Below are 15,970 nucleotides of genomic sequence, written 5' to 3'. Positions count from 1 at the left end.
ATAAAATGTAAATTAATAAAACCTTTCACACTATTCTGAATAAAAGTTATATTAAGGATTTTTAATGGACCTTAAGATCCTGGCAATCAGGTAAAAACTTCGCGTACTATATATACATCTTTATTAGGATAGTGTATATATACATATATATAAATAAGTCAAATCAATTCAGCAATATCAAAATTACTGGGTTTTTAACATAACTCATATAAAAATATTATTCTATGACTCAAAGCAGAATATATTTTAATATCACAACAATAATGGTGTAGGTATCTCAAAATCTGTTCCATTCTTTACGGTTTCGTGGATATTCTTTTTATTTCGCTTATTCTTTTTCCTTTTTTGTTAATGTCTCAAAATTTGTCGAAAAATGTTATTGGGCGCTTAACAGACGTTTTTTCTTTTAGAATTTATTTCCAGGACGTTTGAGAATTCTTTACAGCGAGTGTTTGTGACTCAAACAATTGCTGGATGCTCTGTGATCCACTTCTTATATCATACTTTCATATTTTGTTTTACAAAGCTTTCCCTACAATTATCTTTCAGGAGTTCATAAACTCTGTTATTTGCTGAACAACTTTCTCCTCCCTGCAGAAACTCTTACTCAAACTCATACAAACTCTTAATATATGTTTTAAATTTTTACTACAAGTACTTCTCGGTATAGGGTTTAAAATATTTTCGAGATAATGTATGCCTACGTAAGACGCCGGAGGTTTAAATCGCGCACCACGGGGATTAGGACGCACACCTAATTAAATTAAATTAGCCCTTTAAATGGGAATAGCATGGTGTCTGTGATTAATATACAAGGTTACGCGGGTAGATTGATTTTATTCATTACTTTCATTTGATCTGGAATCACATTATACAAATGGATGCTGTGCTTTAAATAACAGCAGAGGATTTCGATGGGCAAGGACAAGTAGGAAATAATATCCAAACGTATAGCTTCAATTGATAACGGTGGCATTAGCTAGTATTTCAGTGGGAGTATTTATTGCTGCATTATACGGATAGGTGTGTGAGGAATATCATGGTATTAGGCCTTATTGACAGGTAATCACGCTACACAACTATGAGCTCGCTTTATATTAGTTGTTATAAATGAATGATTCTCTATTTTGAATTCTTATGTATACTCGTATAAGAGAAACAAATAATATAATTTTATTGTTATTATAGTGGACTGTGTTTCATGAGGTGTATTAAATTGATAATTCCGTGTTTTTATATTTCGTAATTCTTCTATATTTGAGAGAAACAAATAACATAGTTTTAATATATTATAGACTAAATTATTAAATGGAGCATATGGTTTTTGTTTTTCTGTATTGTTTTTGTTATCTTTTAAGTGATTTATAAAACATAAAAGGACAAATAACTTTGTTTGGTTTATCTGTTTGTACATATTTTGTAGTTTTTATGTAAATATTTTTAAAGGATATGTTATCCTATCCTGTTGTGACGTATACAAAACTTTATTTTTTATATATAAAAATAAATACAGAACAAAAAAACAAATATATTATTTACAAATAAATTACATAAATATACGCAAAATAAAATTTCAAACAAAAAATTTGATAAGCAAACACAAAAGGATATGACAAAATGGCAGCGCAAAACACAGTTGTACGCACTATTAAGGACAGCAGGCAGTCAGGCAGTCAGGACTTTTTGTGTACACAACAAAAATGCTTTTTATAGGACCCGTTATAAAACGAAGCTTAAAACTAAACTGCAACAGCGTTTTCAAATAAAATAAAATAATATAAAGTAAAAAAAAACAAAAACCAAAAAATGACTGAAACCACTTTGATTTTTTTCGCTATCCTTGCGCAACACTGAGTACTACATGTGGTTTAAGGTCCTTCCATGTGTTTGCTGACTGTTTGCATATTTGCTGTTTGCTGTTTGCATATTTGTATTAATATTGTAATTTTTGTTTACTATTTGTTTTTAAGATTACTATAATAAACATTTAAACGCACAGCGCAACAACAATATGTTGTTTGCTATGTGCAAAACTAAAAATGGAGCATAAAATGGAGCATGTTTTGCATATGCTGTGCACCCAGCCAGTCAGTCCTTTTGGAACGGCTATTGGAAGAATGGAAGAATACGCAATGAGCCATAAAAACATAACAACAGGATATGTGCTGTAATATGGCAAATGAGCAGAATAAGCAAAACACAAAAATCGCACAATGAGACAAAAAGTAAACATGTTTCGCGTTTATAGTTTAAATTATGCAAATGTGCAGATGGCATACATTTAGGCGCAATTACAATAAAAATATTTGTTTGCAACTGTGCAACACACATCATACATAATATGTGTCATGTAAGCACGCCTCATGCCTGTGAAGCGGCAGCATTAGCATTTATAACAACTGAAAATGCTATGAAGAATGATAGGAAGTTTGGTATATAAATAATTTTTTAATGTGAATATATAAAAATACTTAAAAATTATTTATTAAATTTAAATGTAATTAAATTAGCCAAAAAAAAATCAGTTATGCACTTGAGAAACTGCATGAAAGCTATAAAATTTTTCTTGATTTTACGATTATTTTTATTTTCATATTTAATTTTATATTTATGTTCACAGCGGAGACCCAAGCCAAGTCAGGCCAATCAAAGTTTCTTCAATTGGCTTTGAATGTGCACTCCTTCTTCCTCAGTGTTGCACAATGTCATAGAATATCAATTTGGCCCATGGTTGCCATATTGATACACTGTTGAGCCGTCGCGACAGTTGGAAATTCTAGTGCAAGGGCAAGTGAACAGGGTTTCGAATTCAATTGCAACGCTCTGAGTTTACAGATATATTTTGCTATCCATGACAGCAATTGCAGCAGCGGAAAATTTAATGCAAGTCAAAATGGCGTAGAACTTCAGAAGATATTTTTTTCTATTTTAATTTTCAAATTTGTTGCAGTTTTTTTTTTCGCTCTTCTGCCTTGCGTTATATAGCAAACTTTTTGTGGTGCTCTGAAGCATCCTTTTCCATAATTTTCTTTTTTCTTTTTTAAACAAATTTCTATATATATTCCATTGATATTCGTTTTTGTGTTTGATTTATTATTCGTAAGAGAAATTAAATTAAAAAATATTTTATTTTATTTTTTATTGCATTTAAAATTTATAGTGTTGTTAGCAGAATTCTCTCTATTGCGTTGTGATAACAAAAATTGAGTTCTGATAAAAAATTGCAGTCCGTCTCGTACACGCGAGCATATAAATTTGAACTGAGTATACATTTTTTATTCATATCAAATTTATATTCTATTAAAATATAGCAAACCAATTTTTATAAATAATTTGAAACAAAAAATTTTAGGTCATAAATTTTGCACTACAAACTCGCGGTATATTTCTTTTTATTATTTTTTTTTATTTCTACTTTAGTGGTTCTGCAGAACTGCAAAAAGTATTTGATTTCACTTTGCTTGTTGGTTGCCAGCCATTATTCTTATCCTTCGTTCGACCGTCATTTACATCCTTGCTAAAGGAGGAAATTGTTATCTTTAAGCAAACTACTTTCTTTGTGTTTGCTCAAGTCTTTAGTGGAATTTGCAAGCATCATTTGTGTAAGTTTAATATTTACTGTGCAATTATGAATTTATGAAGTTTTGATTGTCGTTTTTATGGTTCGCTATGTCAAGCAATTCTGATATTTTGATGGCAAATTGTCAGTGGTACGGGACTAACCAGAAAAAAAACGCACTCTCAAATGTGTTGTCATGCAAATTTAATTAATTTTTAATGAGTTATTAGTAGTCTAAAGTGTGAATGCTTAAGTGAATTTGATTGTATGCTACGAGTTAGAAAATGTTCAATCAACAACGACTACAATGACTACTACACGAATGTATGTTAGTTGCTAATCTAATATTTGCGATTTGTGTACCTTGTGAATTTTCTTTTTTTGCAGGTTCTTGTGCTAAAAATAAAAAAAAATTATATTTTAATATATATAAAAAAGAAAAAATTAAATTAAATTACATGCTAAATTAAAGCATGTAATTAAAATAATAAGATTTATATAATAATAAAAAATTATAAAAAATTATAAAAAATTAGAGGTATATAATCGTCAAGGTTCAATGAAGTAGCTTATTATAATATAGTTTTATTAATATAATAAAATTTAAATAATAATAAAAAATGATAAAAAATGAGGATTATATAACAAATTATACAGATATATTCAATGAAGTATTTTATTATTATGTAATTTTATTAAAATAAAATAATTTATGTAATAACAAAAAAATTTTAAAAAATAAGAGGATTATATAAAAATGTTTGATGTTGTGTAATTTTAGAGTAGAATAAACTAAAAAAAAATCGTTAGATTATAATACTTCAAAGTTAAAGATTCTTACTTCTGAGGCGATGCAATTTGACAACAAATGTTATTAATTTCAAATTATTGAACAAGTTTTTCTACAACAATATATGTCGATATACATAGCATTGTTCTCCAGACATCGAGCCTAAAAGGTTTAAGCTTTTTTAAATTGACAAAAAAATATATAAGGCGTCCAATGTATTTATCTAGCCAATAAATTCTTGTAAATTTCATAAAGCTTTGTGACCTTAAAACCCAATATCTTGATAACTAAATCTTTTCGACATATAGCATAGTTAAATAATTTACTCTGAGTTTTGAGATTCGTTATTAAATCGCGATATCTGAGAATTCAAATTGTGACCTTAGTAGCAAATGACATTTTCAAAGCTTTTTAACTATATGTAAATTCAAAAAATAAAAGGTTTCGCATAATTCAAAGACACAGATGACAAAATAAGATAAACATTATAAAAGATTAAAAGAAACGATATAAAAGAGACAAAATTTTCTCTTTTGGGCTTTGACGAAAATGTGTGTTATGCAGAATGTTACAGAAATTTTAATAATTTGCTTTTAAAAGACACAAATATTGACATTTATTACTGAATAACATTGCTTCACCGAAGTGACGAGGCACAGATAGTCTCAATTTCATAACCAAATTTAAACCGACATATTGTTTTTTATCTCACTCTCAATTTTATAATTTGCACTGATAACAATAACAATTTTGCTCATGATGACCCCATGACACTCTAATAACATGATCCTTAGATTTGTCGGTTATGTAGATCCTTCTCGGGTGTACTGTCAAAAATTTCATTACATTTAAATGAATTCTAGTGCATTTTTTGTGTCGAAGGTAACAGAGTATTTATGTTATCGATTAATTTAACTTTATTTTTTAAAGAACTTTTTTTAACAAAATATGAAAATATACTTAATTGAAAATAGTTCAACAGAATAAAGTAGCCAATTACTGTAAACTAACACATGAATGAAACGTTATTTTACGTTAATTAGAAAAGACGATCCTAGCAACATAACTCATCATTTACGTTTACTTCAATATACACTTATACCCTCTTTAATAAATTTTAAACAGCTTTGAGAAACTAAGAGGTGCACTGAGATATTTAAAACTTGAATTTTATTTTAATCAGAATAGTGAAAAGCTTTGATGACCAAAATATGTACACACTTTTGTATATAAAAAAAATCCTTGTTTTACCTCATAATTATTGCAAACAAAATGTCTTAGAGTTTAATATTCACAGCAACAGAAGCCAAAGAATAATGAGATAAATAAAATTATTGCTTTGAGACTGCAATATTTTTTTATTTTTTCTAATTATAACACTTCTTTTTAATAGTTTAAAAAAGCGAGCAGAAATTTGCTCATACTTAATATTAAAATATATATTAAAGATAATAGTAATGTTGTAGAACACACTAACGATGAATTGCAAAAAAAATTTAACAAAATATAAATTTATTTTATCTTATTGTGAAGCAAATGCTGTACATACAAATAAAAAAACTGGGTTATGAGGTTGAATTATTTAAAAGTATATAATCTCAAAAAAAAAAAAAAAAATATGCCTAAAAATGAATAAATATTGAATTCATAAAAATATATATGTTTTTTCTTATATATTAAAGATACAATATGTATTATTGCTATGAGGGCACGCATAAAAATTATGCGCACAAAAATATGCTAGGAATTAAATAAGCTATTCGCAGCCATACAATTTATTTATTCATGAGTGAAACTGACTTTTCCACTTGATTGCGTGTATTTAGGTGCTAAATTTTGGATGAAATTGAGCTCAAGAAAATAAATATTGTTATCCTGTTATCCTTTTTGTAATATTGTTATTTTCATTTCTTACTCCCTACAACACTTCCTTCAATAGAATCAAGTTGTATTGTGCCATGTACATACACGCACTTCAATTCAGCAGAGTATTGCCAAATATATGCAATAATCATAAATATTTTTTGATTATCAATTTCGGCAACTTAATTCCCAATACAATTTAAGTAAACGTGCTGGTAGATAGATAAAACGCTAACTTATATATGTTTACTAGAAAGTTTTATGCGAATAGTAGGTGTCTTTAAGATTAATACTTTAAATATTATATACAAACTATATAACATATGTGTATAATGGAATGCAATAAGAAATAAAATGAAATAACATTATAATTCAAATAATACCAGTAAATTTGTATTTAAATACAAATAAAGCTATGAATCCATTTGTTATTTAAAACCCATATACACTAAGTAGTGCATAACATTCCCTTTCACATATTCGCGTTTACAGTTTCCACATACATTCCCTAGGTTTTATGTTTCGTGCACGTATCTCACATGTGATATGGTCAATAAAACTATGCACATTCGAACCAGCAGCAACCGCCCACACATTGAATTAGATATGCTCTACCTGTCCAATTATGCCGTAAGGATATTTCATTCACCTCAATTTATTTTTATTTATCACTTTATTTGTAACAAATAATCAACATTATTTACTAACAAATTGATTTGTTCATTGGGATTAAGACACTTCGGAACACGCACTATTATTGTACGATAGTGAAGAAGAATAATAAAAGTTTCTGAGTTATTGTTATTTCAGGCATTGTGCGATTGCTATTGTGTTATACAAAAAATAAGTATATTTTATTTATTTGGAACAAATAAAGCGTATTGTGTAAGAATTGTTTAATTAAGCTTTCAGTTCTATCATTAGGAAATAATAACCTTCGAATTAGGTAGAAATAGTATTAATTTACTTCAAAATATTGAATGCACATCATCATGCAAATGCATAGAGCACAGTTTCTGCTTTTATTACTTTTTCCCATGTGAAAAAGTATAGTTAAATATTAATTATTTATAAATAAAGGACATTGATAAACATTATTATAATAGAAATAATGAATTTGTTGTATTTATAATGCCATGAATATAGAAAACTCCAACAATAAAAATAAAGACAAAAGTTTACTAAAACATAGTGAATGCAGTAGACAATCTGCAACAGACTTGGTTATTATACGATTATGCACCAATCAAAAAAGTTTTTGAAACATCATTTGGAAAAAGAGGACGTAGAACCTAAAATTGAAGAAGGAGAAAAGACTATGACTCCGGTGAAGTGAACTTGAAGGTGCTTTAAATTCAAAACTAGAAAAAACGTGCAAGGAGTATAGGCCGTTTGAAAAGGAATATTTTTTCAAAAACATATCTGGAAGCCGATTGTAGCCCAAATTTAGTAAATAAGGCAGTCTAGCCTAAAACTATACTCATGCTTTTATTTCACAACTTATACTTGTCGTTTGGTTGGAAAATCAAATAATTTTAGCAAAGTTTGACTTAAGTAATTTAAAGTTTTCAGTTGTATTAGTTGATAATAAGACTATGCCTAATAATTATATACAATAAAGAAAATGGTATATATTAACTAGAGCAATAACAAAATTTGTCTTTAAGACAAGGATAGCTAATAGATTTAATAAAAAGCAACTGCAAAAGTAATGCCAAGAAATTAGTTACCCGCGGTGCTAATAAAAATCAAGTGTCATTCATCCATTGATCGCCAATTTTGCTCCTCAACAAACAAACATAATCCTGAAACCTAACTAACTCTACTCCTATTTGTATACGAGTATATAATTTCATTGCGTTCCATTTCTTTCCTCGCTTTGATGACATTAATCGAGCTGAAACTAATTGGAAGAAATCGCATTTAATTACATAAAAGCAAAAGCTCAAATACATACAAAAATACAAAAACTAAATGCTTCTGCAAACGGAGGGAGACAAATTACTACTACAAGAGGTAGGGGGCAAAAAAAGGAAAATATGTGATAAAAGTTCATTACTTTTTTCTTGGCAAGGACAAAAATGATTTTATGCATAGTGTGAAAGGAAAGGCTCCTTCTGCGAGTAGTAGTGTTTCGAGTATTAAAAGACTACCAACAGCAGCAGCAGTGACAGAAAACTGGAGGGTGTGATAAATTGTAAGAACAAAAGAAAAATGTTGTTGTAAATTGCCATTAAGTGAGTGTAATTACTCATACTTTAGCACTTGATGCAAATCATTAAGTATAAACGATATAAGCGTAATATAACAGTAGGAAGATGGCGGCCAAAGGACATAGTAAAACTTCGTAAAGAGCCAGCCCAAAGCTGAGATACGAGTATGAAAGAAATGCATTATAAAATTCTTTGTTATCTTGTAATTTGCATGAACTGTCAAAAATTGCTGTGCCTGACAATTTATGCTGGAGCATAAAGGGAAAATTAAATTACACAAAATTAAGTTATTTTATTATTTTTTAATTAAAAATAATTTTAAATGAATTTTTAAATATATGAGATTATGAAGAGATTATAAGTACATAATAATTGTAAGAAATATGTTGTAAGGAAATAGTGATAGTGTGGGGAAGAATGTTATGAATATTTAAATTTTCTTACTATATACAAACTCTGTTGGAAAATAAAAATTTATTTGTAAGAGTATCAAAAAAAAAACAAAAAATAAATGAATTTCAATAAAATAATGGAAGAAGTAATATATAAAATGGATTCATGTACCAAGACAAAAAAAAACGACACAGTGATGTTCATATCAAAACTTTTTAAAACAAAATTAAATAAAATAAAAAAGAAAAAATTATTATAAATCTAAAATGAAAAAAAATTTTATTATATATTTTTGCGTGTTAAGTTTGGTCATAAGTTTTGTTATAAAATATCTTTGCTGTGGTCGATGAACTTTTTGACTTGGCTTAAAAACTTTATGGAAAGTTTTCTGCACACATAACTTTTGTATGCCTTGAAGAGTCATAAATTCTCGTTTATTATGTAAAAGGCACCCAAACACATATGCAAGGACACTACATAGGTTTGTTGGTGTGTAAAATCAAGTCATTACGTGTGAAAAAGGCCTTACATCTTGACACTTGTTACTGCTGTTGCATGAAGTGGATGGCTTATACATTTCTGACAAGTTTTGTAAAAATATGTCAAAAATTTTTGAATTTATGTTTCAACTTAAATTGACATTTGATTATGCATCAATTTAAAATTGTGTCATATATTTTAAACACATTAACAAAAGCAATATTGAAGAAAATGTTACGGAGATCAAAAATAAAAAAAGTACATCTATTGAGTTTTTATTAGAAAACTTTGAATAAACTGTAATATGTGTAGAATTTTTATTTGATTTTAATGAATTTATTTTATTCGATTTTGTTTAATATATTTTTGAAAGGTTATGAATTTTTAAATCAATTTCAGTTTATTAAATTGTATTTTATTGGTTAAGAAATGAATAAAAATATTATCAAATAAGGTTCAAGAAGTATCAAAATTATATTAAAACCAATGCACAAAATTTTAATTCTTAATATAAATAATTTATGAACATCAAACATATTTCTTAATATAAAATTTCAAAATAATTGAATAAATTTCAATTTCATACACACATTTTTCATCCTTTGGATACCACAAAAATAATATATTGCATACTTTTAGGATCAATTTAAAATTAGTTTTTGTTGACTATCATATACAATTTTTATCACTACCAGAGTAGGAGGAATTTTAATGAATTTAAAATATGTACTATTCTCAAAAATTAAGATTGTATGGTTTCTTAAGTCAAATATTCAAAATTAGCAAATAAGTTTATGGTTTTATATTATTTTATTCATCACCCGCCTCACGCAATATACAGTAAGGGAATTAAGAAAGTATATAAAAATAAACCTAAACAAAAATTGAATACGAAATGAGCGTTAATGAAAAGTTTACCATAAATTTAAAAAAAAATACCACACACAATCTTGATAAATATAAGTTTGCGTAAATTAAAATCGAATATAGCGCAGTAAGTTTTATATCATATTATCGTTGTCTTATAAACTCTAAGTCTATTTAAATTCATATTTTTATTTTGTTTCGCTATTGTGTTACATATTGTAAGTACTTAAGTAATGTTACTTAATTGTGAAGACGTTCTAGTTGGTTGACGTTTTTATTAATTTAAAAGTATTAACACTATTTATAAGTCATGCATTGCTGATATACATGCTATAGAGTACATTTATTATAGAAGTTCAATCGTACTAAATATAAGTGCTTACCACAGATTTATCATAGTTGGATGGAGTGAAAGTAGTAACAGGTTTTGCGGAAAGACCGATTTACTCAGGCCACAAGAATTAGGCTCATTGAATTAACTGTAGTAAATATGTTTTATTTTTACTATAGACCATTGCATGGTATTATATCTAATACACTATATAACAAAGGAGGAGAAGGGAGTTTAATCTCTGACAACTATTCCTGTACTTTAGATCACATTTTATTTTTTTCGGCGGTTAATTTTTATAGAAAGTATACAAAATTTTTAAATTTATCATAAAAAGAAACAATTCATCATTTATTCATTTAATTTCATTTTCTTGACGCCTTCAAATTAAACCTGGTTAGACTTAGGGTAATACAACGTCTTAGGTAATATTACGTCTTTAATTGACTTGAAACAATTTCTTTAAAGTGGTAGTTATAGCTTCAGAATTAAAAAGTCTACAAGGGGTTATATCACATAAATACGTAATATAATATAATTATCAAAATACATAATTATGTAATATAATTATAAGAAAATTTAAAATATGCCTTATAACATACATATTTTTCATTTAATTTATTATTAAAATTAATTCCGTTCTCATTATTCTCTTATTTTTAAAACAAACATATTTTTTCATTCTTTGTAACCCCTTTATTTACTCATTTTCCCATTGGGGTTTCATCAAAGGGGTGTTTACATCTTCATTAAACGATCTGTTGTTTCACTCCTATTTACTTTTGTTATACTTTAATGCCTTGTTTGTATCTTGCAAAATGTCTCTTTATTTATTTAACAAATAAAACAGCAATCATTCATCATTAATGCTACATTGTTTGGAGCAGCACAAAATGTTGTAGGAAGCACTTGCACATGTTTGTGAACAGAATGAGTGTCAGGATATTATATATTGTATACAAATGTAAGGATAATACTGAGACAGCTTATCATGTGTCAACTTAATTAATTGTAAAATGATGCGGAATTGCAAGGAAAGAAGACGCCATGTCTTTGACTTCCGCTAATTAAAAGCAGCGTGTCATTTTTGTTGCAGCTTTTAGGGGCGTTTATGCCGCACTTCGTATGACTCCCGTGTAAATTTCAAAAGAATATTTACGCATAACATATAATTAAAATTAAATAAAGAAATATTGAAAAACAAGAAAAGGTGGATTGTAGAAAACAAGTGAAAAGCAAAGAAAGCACAAAGGCAGCACAAATAAAGTTTAGTAGCTTAAAGTTGTTAAATGCAACAGCAGCAAGAGGAAGGCGGTACTAAGTGCTGCAAGTCAGAGTATATTTCTCATATTTAACGACAAATTGTATTAAAGGCATACATGTCTGCGTCGTTATATTGCATTAGTGAATAAATTGCAGCAAGAAATTGCTTTTCACCATAGACATTAGCTACTTCCTGCATAGCGCAAATATACGGAAAACTCAAAACCTTAAACCGCAGCCGCAAGTGCCACAGCAGCGTGCATTCAGTGCGCTGATAAAAATGTTAAATGGTGCATTTCATATACGTTTTTAGTATACGCAGTCAGTGTACATGTTGCGGCATTATTAACGTCTATGCATGTTGTAGTGTGCACGGGATGATGGCTTTACAAGCAATTGTTTATACTCATAATTTTAATGCGAATATGCGGCACTAGAAACTCATACCACCGTACCTGGTTTTTACACACCGCGCTGTATATGTACTTTCACCCAAACCTACTTTTACTTGAGTGTGCTAAGTGTTGTGTTGTAAGTTATACTCGTACATGTGCAACGTGTTTAACTGACTAGAAAATATTCATTTTTTGAGCCGTCATTGCTCACATAATTTCATGAGCTCACTCACTCACCTATCCCCCACCACCAGTAATCCCCCCGGTTGCCATAATTTGCTTATACTGTCACAAAAGCTGCACACATAACGTGAGTGCAATGAGCATCTTAACACTTGTTTAGTTGGTAATTAGTGTGTGTTGCAACAACGTCGAACATACGTAGAATGCGGCTGCAATTTAACTGCAAATTTTACTAAATGTTCATAATTTCCGGTAAATTTATTTTTATTTTGCCATAATTTTTACTCATCTTTTGCATGTAGTTATCAACACTAACAACCGACAATGTCTCACTGCTGTGAGGAGTGTTGCAAGCAACACCGAACAATATTGTTCATTTAGGAATTGCGTTAAATTAACTTAGTTAAGTGTAGCCGCATATTGCGGCTGCAATCTGCTTTGTACAAAATTATATTTGTTAGATTTTTTTTCTTTTATGTGACAATATTAAAAACGCTTTAAATGGACCTTTTAAATAGCAATTTAGCTCGAATTAAATATACCCTTACTATTTATGTACGCTTACCTATTTAACAGAAAGCTAATCAGTACATAGCGTAGTTAAGTATTGGTTCTAAAATGTGGAAAATAAATGATTTGACATTAGGTTTGAAGATTTAAGAAAAACCAGGAAAGTTCCATATAAAAGTCTAGAAAGTGTACACAGAAGAAAGAAACACTCAGGCATTTCATCTGTGACTGCCTAGCTGTCGCTTTCAGTAGAAACAGGTTCCTAGATGACTACTTCATGGACGGTATGCATAAGTTATTTCCGGCTTAACTAGGAAATAGCGCCAGCAAAAATAACGTAGAATATTAATATATATGAATTATTAATATACATATCATATAAAATCATAAATTAATTAAAATAACATATAAGTCATTTGGTTCGTGATTATAAACTACAAACACACACACAAGTTGACAATAGAAGTTGATAAATAGAATCTTTCAACGATCATTTTAAATTTTTGCGCCTGAAATAGAACAGTTGCGGCACACATTGCTATTCTTATTTAATCAAAAGAAAAATGTAGTTAAAAGTCATCCTTTTGTATGGTAATCTCACTCTATCTATTAAACCATAAATGAGATATAATTTTGAGAATTTAAAAGTGATGATGCCTACGTGAAAGACAGTAAGTGCTTTTGTAGACCAAAGACGAGCATTTCCAGAAGTTATTAGATGATAAACCAACTGTAACCGAACAGATGTTAGCAGACGTTTACGAGCAACAGGAAAGATCAATACTTTAGGTAAAAGCGTTTCATATGGTTTAAATAAACGAATATATTAGAAAGTAACTTGGTAAGTGACTTTTCCCACGAAAGTCTTTTCCCATCACTTTTCCCATGAAAGCCTCCATTTTTGGAGGCTTCGCGGAGACCACTGTCAGATATGAAATTTGTTTTAAAACTATTTTAAACAAATCTATGTCATAAACTAAATGAATTAAATGAACTACAAACTATTTGTAAGGACGGAATTTTGTACAAATTCCGCCCTACATAAAACTCATTGTTTTTTATTATTTTATCATCTGGATAAAACTCGATTTATATATTTGAAACAAAAACACAGCGAACATCCATACGCACAACAAACACCGCGAACATCCACACGCACGATCAACACCGCGAACATCCATACGCACGATCAACACAGCGAACACCTACACGCACGAAAATTATACTTGTGCGATTGTGCGTGCAATTAAACAAAGCAAAGTGTTTTATATAAATAGCGGAGATTTGTATATGAAAAATCACTTAGCACCGGCACACCGAAGTGAGTAGACCACTACTCCAGCGCTAACTCCCTTTTTAGAAGCCCATGGTGTTTCGACGCTAAGGCTAAATAAATTCGTAGAAACTTGTGAGTAGATTGTATAACGCCTTTGATGTTTGACGTCTTTGGCTAGAAACTAATTACGTAGATTTGGAAAAAACCCTTTGATGTTCTGACGTCTTTGGGTAAAAATTATTGAATAGACTTTATAAACGCCTTTGATGTTTTGACGTCTTTGGCTAGAAACTAATTACGTAGATTTGGAAAAAAAAACCCTTTGATGTTCTGACGTCTTTGGATAAAACTTACTGAGTAGAATCAAGACTAGAATAAGTTATTTAAAATAATCTTTTTTTTAATAAATAAAATTTTAAAATAATAAAAACAAACGGTCTTTTACTTTCCACTCATTGGTTTACCAGCTTCGAACTAGTCAATAAAACAAATTTATTGCAACGACCCGGACCGCGACTGAGTAATACCTCAGCAGAATTAAAACGACGAATCCGTGTCGTTACAATTGGCGCCCGAGCAGGGACTAGTGTTCGATAGTATTCCAAGTGGGAAGAAAAGAATTACCAGGGACCTGATTGGTCAAATCACAGTGGTCAAGGCTCGAATGGAAATTTAAGATCCAGAGGATAAAATATTAACAAATATCACAACAAGGAACAATGTCGGTGGGATCAAGAGGAATACCAGGAACATGTGGAAGTTCAATAAATCCTCCAGTGCGCTCCTACCTTCAGATGGTTGAAGAGGTACAGAAGTGGTCCTGTAAATATGACGGTGGTAAGGATCCACTAGGTTTCATCGATCACATAGAGGAACTGGCGGCTATGTACAGTATCGATGTAAATCTAATTCCCAAGATGATGCCAATTCTCTTTGAGGATAAAGCATTAAGATGGTACCGTAATAACCATAAACCTTGGCTCCTCTGGTCAAGCTTCAAGGAAGATTTCTTAAAATTCTTCATATCATGTAGATATTTCGAAAACTTAGAAAATGAGGTACGAACACGACTACAAAGGACAAACGAAAGTTTCAAGGATTACTCACTTGACATTTTAAATTTAATGCGACACACTGGCATGGATCCAGATTCGCAATTGGAGCGGGTGTATCGAAACATGAAGGCAGACTACCGGATGTACATTAAACGTTCAGAGTTTACAAGCCTAAATGAATTAACAACACTTGCCGATGACTTCGAAGAACTAAGTACAGAACAGGATAAAGTGAGTCGCCAACGTGTTCGAGAAGTGAACGTAGGGCGCATGGTAGTCGAGTCCCCTCAAGCGATGGTGGTACAAAATACAATGAGAAGCATACCCAATATGCCAGCACAGGATAAAATTATCCATAGTCTAAGCTTTGAGTCGTCCATTCCTGATCAGAAACGAAGTAATCAGCCTCAGAACCAATCAACCGCTAAGCAAGCACCAACATTTATAACTAGAAATGTGACTTCAGCATCACGACCAAAGTCAAGCATAACGACACAACGCGTACAACCTCAAGATTATTCAAAAGCCCAGGGAATAAACCAGCAAGAAAATCCACAAGAGAAGACACCATGTAGGTGCTTAGTACCACGTCTACGAAATATAAAACTCATCACAGAGTCGAAAAGTCAGAGTCCAGATGTACCACGTCTACGAAATTTAAAACTCATTACAGAGTCGAAAAGTCAGAGTCCAGATGTACCGCGTCTGCGAAGTTCAAAACTCATCACTGAGTCGAAAAGTCAGAGTGCAGATGTACCGCGTCTGCGAAGTTTAAAACTCATTACAGAGTCG

Source organism: Teleopsis dalmanni, chromosome 1, assembly GCF_002237135.1.
Source record: "Teleopsis dalmanni isolate 2A chromosome 1, ASM223713v2, whole genome shotgun sequence".
NCBI lineage: Eukaryota > Metazoa > Arthropoda > Insecta > Diptera > Diopsidae > Teleopsis > Teleopsis dalmanni.
Note: the sequence above shows the minus strand (reverse complement) of the source record.